The 9,762-nt window shown below is 41.4% G+C and overlaps 1 long non-coding RNA gene across 1 annotated transcript in view; it reads right to left on the minus strand.

Annotated features, from left to right (window-relative positions):
• Positions 1–8,986, minus strand: part of LOC311440070 — a 31,911-nt gene extending 22,925 nt beyond the window's left edge. The window contains exon 1 of the long non-coding RNA XR_014695195.1: positions 8,887–8,986. This is a non-coding gene — a long non-coding RNA (uncharacterized lncRNA). The remainder of the gene's footprint in view (positions 1–8,886) is intronic.
• Positions 8,987–9,762: the final 776 nt, after the last annotated feature.

Genomic DNA, 9,762 nt, shown 5'->3' on the forward strand with positions numbered 1-9,762 from the left:
TTGTCCCAAGTTTACTCTTGCCTATAACAACATAAGAGAGCATACTCTTGGATACAACAGTATGCAAGTACATTAAACAACTGTAATATAAAAGTATAATGTTCCCTTTCCAGTAGAGGTGTACCAAACCATAGGAATCCCTGTGACTCCGACTCATAGGACATTTCACTCCCCCCACACTTTGGGAAAGGCCACATCCTAAGTTTTGACCAGATCACTTTGGGACATAAAATAAAAACCAGTTGTGAAATTCACTTTCCATAACCCCCAGTCCCCAGCAATCTTGCATACTCTGAACTGAGAGGACTACCTCCATTCTCCAGCTCGCCAGACTAAACCTTACTTCAAAAGTTGCTATCAGGGTCCTTCTGATTTATAGGTAACATTTACACTTATGCCTTAAATGGGCCACACTTTCCAAAAGTCTGCTTGCACATTCCCTCCACACCTACACAGCACAAGCAAATGCACACACATGCACACCAGGGCAAATTCTGCTTAGCAACTGAAGCTAACTATGCAGAGTAATTAGTATTTGCAAGCCCCTAATAGCAAAAATGTCAGCACCCAGCCTTCCTAATGCCATGCTGGTGCACACACATGCATACACGTCCTGAGGAGCTTAGAATAATGCTAAGGCATATTTTGCCGCTACTTTCTATTTGTCAGTGTGCTTCTGACCTACAAGCTGGAGCTGTTAATTCTAACAATCCAAGATGTTCTCCCCTTTGGGAGAAAACAGCAAAATATGCTAAATACAGTGTATACTTACTAGCTGGGTAGTGGCTTCTCTAACAGCAATAACCATAATAAAGTTGTCAGATCTTCCTGCTTACTTCTCATTTGACACTGTAACTGTGTCTACCATCTTAAGCTATTGTGGTGGTACGAGTCACATCAAATTGCTCCTGTAATTATCAGTATGCTTCTGCATCCCCAGATAGAGCTATCCCCCGGATTGCCATGAATATTACCAAAGAGCTGTGTCTAAAAAACAAATACAATGTTTTAAACTGCAAAAGAATACTAGTTGTCTGCTTGTTGCAGGCTATAAAGAGCAGATTTTGCACCCCTGCCTTACAGTTCCTCAAGCAAAGGGCTTGGACATGCACCTGACAGCAGAAGCAGAAGGCTTCTATTTCCCTAGCTCTGAAACGACATCAGCCTCCTGCAAGGGTAGGGTCAATCTCACCTGGTAACATCTTTCCTATGTCACTTGAGCTGCCATTGTGCAGACTCAGTGCAGAATCTCACTGAGTCATCACCAGCAGCTGTGCGTCAAAAACCTTCTTAGAGACATTTAGAGGAAGACACCAATACTTATTTACTGTGCCACACTGCCTAAATAGCCAGGGCCATGCACTGCTGGCTGCACTGGATCTACTTCGCACGTAGAGGAGACTTTCCTTAATGATGTTAGCAGGGCTATGCCAAACACCAGAGAGTTAGAACACTCTGGGCAAGCATTTCTGTACCAGAGGCACTGGCTGCTCATACATTGTGCTTTTGACTTACCCTGCCTTAGCAGATGGAGGGGATACAGTCAGTCACTTGTGAGGCTAGGCTGGATTTGTTAATTGTTCAGTGGCAGGCCGATTCTTATTCAGTCAAAGCCTCTTCCACCCGCAGAAGTCAGAAATGGAGAATGTTGATTAAGGTCTTTCCCAGCTAGCTCAGCTCCCTGCCATGTCAGAGTTGTTCCTTACTGCAGATTTGCACACTTTGAAATCGGTCAGATTTTAAATCTGCTCACAACATTCAGGGGGACATCATTGACAAATGCTTTCGCAGCGAGTGTCATTACAAATTCAGCAGCTGAAATACCAGTCTGCAACTATTCTTCTGTTCACAGGGTTTTAAAGATGCATCGTGGTCCACAGCTGTCATTCACCTGGCACACACACTTTAATGTCTTGACTTTGCCAAGCGAGCCAAGCCCATGGGCCAGTTAGTTCCCGCTAATGTGGTCTGCCACGCAAAGAAGCAGAAGAGAAGTTTCGGGGGGGGGGGGGACACATGCAAAGCAGCATCTCAGCAGATAGCTTTATCATGCACCCCCTCACCTTGCAATGAGTCTCCAGACAACAGTGGTGTGAGACAGGCAATGCCTCTTGAGAGGGATATAAGACATAGGTTTGTTGGGCTTGGACCTGGCGATGAAAGATCCTTCTGAGCCTGTAGTGGCTCGCAGCAACCTGAGGAGCAACTTGACAAAGTCATGTCCCTGTCCGTGTCAGAGATGGTGCAGATACGTGGTGTGGCAGAATAATGTTGCAAGCTTCCCACCTTACAAACTGTGAGTAGCTGAACTACTCACGTTGCCCCTTCCAGCCTTCAGATCAATCAGTCCCACGACGGACTTATAAACAGAAAGTTTTTTTGTCCAGGAAACAGAACTGGAAAGGACCATGGGAGTCAGAAAGGAATTTCCCCCAGGCCAAACTGCTTCCTCACACACACCCCAGCCCCCTTTATCGCTAACTGCTGCCACTGCAGTGACCACACAGGGCGTTCCTGTGACACTTTCTAATTTTGTGGCTTTTGATCTTTTGCACTAATGGTCTGAGTTTTATTAGAAGGTGCTAGGAAGTTTCATCACTTTGGATGAGTATTTTGTAGACCAGTCTGAAATGTAAGTACTTGGCAAGTCTGTTAGCCTAACATAATACAAAATGGTAGCATTTTTAATGATTTTTCAAATGTTACGCTGAAGGAGAAAACATACGTGTACCTACTGCCAAAGAGCAGTCTCAGATACTGCAGGGAGAGAAAGGCTAATCAAGTATACAGTCAAGGAGAAAGGCATTGATCCCCCCCAAAAATTGAGTACATTTACTCCCAGGATCAGGCATGTAAACTGGTTCCTCAACTCCATATTTGTGGGTCACATGCTCAATGCCCAGGAAAGACAGCAGTTAGCATATTATTCCCCTAAAGTCTCCTACATCAAAGCAGTCGCTGATCTTAGTTATCTAGATAAGCTTTAAACCTGTGTTGAGCTCTTAAAAATTATAGTGATTGTTTTCAACAAAAGAATTATAAGATGACTAAAATTAAAGGCAGCAGCAGGCTCCTAGCTACCTGTAACTCCAGCTGAAAAATCTTTTCCTTTTAGAATGAATTTATGTTACAAAATATGTTTTGTTTGGTATGCTATTACACAGCTTTATGTTCTTTAATTTTTCTATTCACTCACCTTCTGGAGAAAGAAAAATGAAATTAAAAACAAAAGCTGATAGTAAACATACATTATGAAATATGAAGAATCATGGGACCAACTGACCACTGCAGTGATTATGAAAACTGTAAACTATTTAAGGAGAGTACTTTTCACTGCTCTTCATTAGGGTCTGATTACCTCAGCCATTAACATTTGGCTCTTATTATTATGATTGTGAAATACTGTTCACACTAATGGACAAAGAAAGTTGACGTGGCTATCTTGATTAACTCATCAATAATCATTTGGAATAATTTTTCTTCATTCACTGGATGAATCATTCACATGTCCTTTAATAATGCACATTGTTGTATAGTAAATTAGCATTAAGATTACTCACCTCTGGGAGCTACACTGTTTCAAAGCATTGCTCAAAAGATATCTAAAATGTGAATTTTACTTCCAAAAAAAAGAAAAAAAAAAAAAAAAGGATTATCAGAAAACAATGACTTCTTTGTAACTTTTCAGTACACCAAGATGTAGCCCTTGGGTTATGCAACTGAGTTCAACCTTTACGCCATTGGATACTCAAGAACATATAAAAACCCCATATTCCCAATTATTTTAATTCTTTTCAGGAGAGTAAAACAAAACTCTTATTCCTCCTAACGTAAATATAAAATTGAATAATGAATTGAAGTAACCTTTACATGCATAAAGAACATAAGAAAAGCACACCAGTTGGTTGCGGATCTGACCTTGCAAACACCTCCACTCAAATGAGGTTTCATAGCTGGTGTGACTGCACAATCTTTGCATGTGGAAGTGGGTCCTGAGAGCTCAGTCTTGACCCTGCAGAAAGCCCCAACAAGTCAGCTTCTTGCTGAGGTTCACCTACAAAGGACAGGAGGTGAACTTCTCAAGTCATGCCGTGGTCGCTGTGGCAGATAATAACTTCTTATCAGCTCTTCCCAGCAGCCCTGCTCACGTCTCGGATATTATTTTCTGTGAAACAGCAGTGGCATGGCATTTCACCCACCTCTTCCCTGCAAAAGCCAATGCCAACAGCCAAGGCAATTCCTGAGATAACCAGGAGTCTTGGCTTTCCCCATCTCGGTATACATTGCTCCTTTTTTCCCCCCCGAACACTACACACTACCTCTCTGAAAGTGCCTCAAACAGCTGTTGTACCATTTGCCCCTTTACTACCCATTGTAAGCAGACCTTCAGAGCTCTGAGGAAGAGCAAGCTACTTCTACCTTTCTGCTGGCCTCCAGCACGTGAAAGCACCAACCACCAGAAGTCAGGCCACCACGACACTGTCCTGTGTCCCAACTGCAGCCAATGGCAGGTTGTCAAAAAGAAGACGAAACAGGAGAGATGCATAGCGCTATTTTTCTAATTACTTTTGAAACCACATAAGCCTGTGGTGGAGACATCCAGAGTCTGACTGCATACCATGGAGAGAAGTAACTTCTTTTGCTTATTTTCAGCCAGTAATCTGATAATTTCTTCTGGTGGTTGTTGTATAGGAAAGACAAGGAATAGTAAATTCCCTAGGAACTTTTTTCATGGCTGTCAGGATTTTACAGCTTTCCATAAACTCTTTATCTCTCCTCCACACAAAGAAGTGCTGGCTTTTCAACTGCAATGACCAAGCTGTTATTTATTTTCTGTTCCCTCCTCTTCTCCTGTTTCTTTGTTGTTCTCCCCCAAATACTAAGCACTAACTGTTTCTGAAATCTGTGCTAGCACCGCTGACAGTGATCAGCTGACACTGATCAGTTCAGAGCCCAGTACTGTGTATGCAGTGTCAGGTGTGCTTTCTCCCCTCCTGTCTGTTAATTTGCTTTAATCTGTAGAAAATTTCATCAGGCTTTTTATTTCCGAGACACTTTGTAGCATTAAACTGCTCTGCAAACTTGTTTAAGCCTTTATTGTTTAGGTATATTTCCTTACCTGCCCTAAATAATGTCACAGCAGTGAATGTACTCACTTGGCCATCACCCACTTTACAAGCAATTATCTGTGAAGGTATAAAACAGATAAGGACCAGCACTGGTTCCCAAAGGACTCTCCTGTGACATATCTCCATTAAGCAATCCAAATATTTATTTATTAAAAAACAACTCATTTATCCCTGTGAAGAACTTCTTTATTTTTTTTCATCTTCATCAGGTTTGGTCTCTTTAGGAAGCTTTGGGGAGGGGCCACATTAAAAGTAGTCTGAAACTAGGGATAAGAAGAGAGAAAGAACACATCGCTTGCGTTTCTTTATCTCCCATCTTCCTTCATTCAGACATATCCATCTCAGGTATAGTCTGCCATGAAAATAACCTTTCTGAAGACTACTGCCTTTTCTCTGTTTGTAAATGGTCTTTCTGAAATAGTATGGTTGCCAGTTGTTGTTACAGTTAATCTTACAACAGCAACAAAACCACCCAGAACCACATCATTAATTCATCCAGAGAAAAACTGTTTCACAAGGAGGAAGCTACTGTTGGGGATAGAGAAGGAGAATAACATTTGTTCGATAGTTAGGATTAATTGGAAAATAAACTGTGTAATGGATGCTTGTGGAGGAATAAATAACATAACATAACGGAATAGTCGGGGTGTTTTCCTACCTTTATGTACAAGTCATCTATATCAATCCCCGCTCATACAGCTGGAAATAAATACTACATAAATATTAAAAAAACTTTTTATAGTTACAATGGGAAACACATCTTCCTGTGTTTTACAGCTGAAATAGCGCTTGCCTGCTCTTTTCTCTTCATGCTTTATGTAGCAGCTATTTCGGCACACTGAACCTGCCTGCCGAGCGAGGAGGGCAGCTGTTCAGCTGGTGCACATTTCCACTGCAACGGCTCCGGCAGGAACATTTGCACCTCCAGCCAACGCTATTGGCATCAATGGTGCCAGCGGGATCTACAAGATTTCCGCTCTTTCATACACCTATCGTATGACAACACTTGAATTGTGTAGGCTTGTCATTTCAGGAGACCCAACTCGAGAGCTCTTGAGCATATTCTCAAAGCTCAGAAAGAATATAAACATAGGAAATGACATGTGGTTTTATGATCACTGCTATAAAACATTTTATCAGCTGAGGGACAGTACCCCAAACTGCAACGCATATTCATACAAATGATCCTCAGTTAACCCAATAGTTCTCTTAATTTTGCTAGTTTGTACTTACTCTAGCTTCTTAACTGTTGCAAGCCAACTGCTGCGTGCGTTGGGTTTGTGGAGGGATCTGGCCTTGCAACTGGGCATTTGAGCCTATGGTAGTGAAAACATTTTTCCATCAACTGCTATAATTTGCAGAATGAGAAATAATTTCATTTTCTCCCTCCTGCTGCCCTGTAATTTTTCTTAAGTCTGAGAAGGCAGGTGCCTTCAAAAGTCACCACAGAGCAAACAGCAAAAGACAAGGAAAAAGGTGAAATTGAGACTTAGAAATGTAATCAATGGTTTTGCTTATAGGATCCAAAACACCAAAATTCTTACATTCAATAAGGATTTTTTTCCATCAAAAATGACTCTGTTTTCCCAAGGAGAAAATTTTGAACAAATTTCTACTTTTCAGTTGGATATAGTTTTGGCTAAGAAGCTTTCACCAGGTTTAGTAGGGCAGAAAGGAGATGCCATTCAGTGTCTGGTTCCCCTTCCATCGTTACAGGAAGAAGTATTTCTATAGAAATAGTATACATAAAGTTAATTTGAAGTCTTCTATGTTCTCAGCTCAGTACAATTCCTTTTTTTTTTTTTTTTGACAATGAGCACATTTGCTATTTTTTTCCTGGTGCATATTTTTGTACAAAAAATAAATACTTGTCAGTTTCATTGTTCTTTTGATCCCAGAAAACTGTCCCCTTAACTGTCCTTAATTAAGAAGCCTTTGTACTTTTGGATCATATTCATATTTTCCTTAATAATTCATGTATCATAAAGTCATCAGTGCTTAGTGAATTAATTGTTTTTCTTTGTCATTTTATGTGAGAAACCAGAAGTTGTCCTTTCACTCATCACCCAAGAAACAAAATTGCATCAACCAGGGAGAACATGGAAGCAGAAACTTTTAGAGCAGTAAGCAGTGAGTGTGAAAATGAACAAAGACAACTGACCATACTTTCCTGCTTCTGCACCCGAACATGGTCTGTCTACCACGAACCATGGAAGCTATTTATGTACTGATGAACTTGATACACATTAAGTTCACTTGAGGGTTTATTCAGTACCCTTTTAATCCTAAAAGACCCTGTTGGAAACAATGAACAAAAACTGGTAAAAAGAGATCTTTTCAGTAGGTAAAATATTAATAGATGAAATTCTCCAATATATTAGGATGTTCTTAATGTGTGAAAAATTCAGTGCCATCAACAATGTGCAGTTTGGCACAGAAGTGGTGAGAGAACTGGATCCCTAGCTACAAAGATGAAGACTCTCAATTCTTCCATAAAACACCTGCACTGCTGACCCACTGCCACATAAAATCAACTTAACACCCCATGAGGGCTGAGTGGTCAAAACCAATTAAATCCTGTTTCCAGAAAGATCCTGTTTCCAAAGAACGCACCAGTATAGGACAGGTATGAAATAATGAACACAGAAATCTATCGTTCCCTTATGTATACATATTTCCTTTAATCACGTTTAAAAATAGAGGCACCAGGATCATTGGCTTTTCTGCCATTTTGAAGCATGAAACTCCTTTAATATTCCACTGTTCTACAGACACAGATTACATGTGACCAGACCAGTTCAGATTTCATCTATCTGAGTGAAGTCTTGGGCTCTGCTCTATAGGAGATATGTAAATGCTAAAAATAGCTGCTTGTTCTAGAGTTAATCACAGCATCATGCCCCATTCCCAAAATGGCTCCTGCGAACAGGAGGTTTGAGGAAAAGCATCTACGAGTTTTGAAGGTGCTGGATTTATTTGTGTAAAAATAGGACACCATGTCACCTGCAGCTGTACGTTAATTTAGTATGGTCTTTAAATTGATGTGGCTGTGCTATTAACAACAGGGTAAAGCTCACGGTACAACCCCAGGCATATTATCAGCATTAGTCAATTAACAAAAGCAATCACCTCCTGAAGTCCTTCAGTAGGTACATATTTTCTGGTATAAACCAGAATATAACTAGTTTCTTTAATATATTTAATGTAACAATGTTCTGCTATTTTTAACATTAGTATCTGCTGTCTGTAGTCAGCTTGCTTCATTGATCTCCCTTCCTCTGTTGTCTTGTTATTGTTTTCAAGTGTTCTTCTTTTAAATCTATCCTTTAAAAATTCTTCACAATAACATAATTAAAAGAAAAAAAATCTTGGCAAATTAAGTGCCTTTTAGGGACAACATACCAACTCTGTTTCCATGCTTTAAAAATTAACCTACCTTTTGCTGAAAACATAAAGCTTGCATACAAAGTCCACCAGATTTTGTAAGTTGGTTAAAAAACAATAACCCCAGTGCTGAAGACATATTAACCTAGTTTTATGAAGCACTAAGTGGAGCTTGAGTAAACAAAAATAATCACAAAGGGACAATTTCAATGGTGAAAAGTTCTGAGCATCCAATAGAAAAGCAATGCTGAATTGCTGTGGTTCCCCCAGCTCCTAAGGCTGCAGGAACTGCCTGGCCCCAGGCCAGAGGGACCGCTGATGGCCCTGGGGGAGCCACCCCTGCACCAACAGAGGACAGAAGAAGCAAACTCACCCCATGCTGACAAGCTGTGCTGACCCCAACAGCTAGGATGTCTTTCGGGTACACTCCTGGAGCCTTCTGCTTTACGGGAAGAAAGAGAGGATGCCCGCTGCTCCAAAGGGGAAAGGTCTCTTGTGTCCCAGGAGCCTCCAGCCCCTGCCATTTGCTGGCTGCTGCTCCTCTGTGCTGGCTGTGGGATAACAAGGGAGGGGAAGCACCAGGAGAGCAAGTGGCTTTGTGATAGCCTCACAGTGCCACCATCTTTGCCATTTTCTCGTGTTTCATGACAAACAAAATGCAGCCAGTTTGGGGAACTTTATCAGAAGCACTCATGTGAGCCCTAAAAACGTGATCCAACTCTTTCCATAGCACTTTGTTCTGAACAAGTCCCTATAAAGCTCAGTAACTATCTAGGCCTTTTCATCAGTTTTTTAATATACATCAATAAACAAGTAGTTGCAAAAGGTTTGAAACAGCTGTGACATAGTATGAGTCAGATATCAATTGGCAAAACATGAATGCTGTGAGCGACAAGCGTTTCACAGCCAGGTTTTTCTTGTAATGCAAGAAAGTGAGGAGAAGGGCCAAGACAAGAACTGCCTGGGGAGGCTCCTTCTTTGGTGTGTCCCAGGCAGCTCCTGGAAGAAAAGCCTTGCTGATTGGAAAGACCAGTCCCTCAGTGCTCTCTCTTGCCACACTTTCAGCCCAAGCCTCCCATTTTGGAGTGTACGATCACGCAGGTTTGCAAAAGCCAAAAGCTCCTGTTTGCACATGCACATCCCTGTCTGTGCAGGCACGCTGCAAGACAAGAAAGTGTGGTGCTGCACGGACACAAACCATGCGAGGGCTCTGCCTGTGCACCCAGGTGAGCCAGCTCTCTCAAAGTGG

This window comes from Aythya ferina, assembly GCF_964211825.1.
Source record: "Aythya ferina genome assembly, chromosome: 7".
NCBI lineage: Eukaryota > Metazoa > Chordata > Aves > Anseriformes > Anatidae > Aythya > Aythya ferina.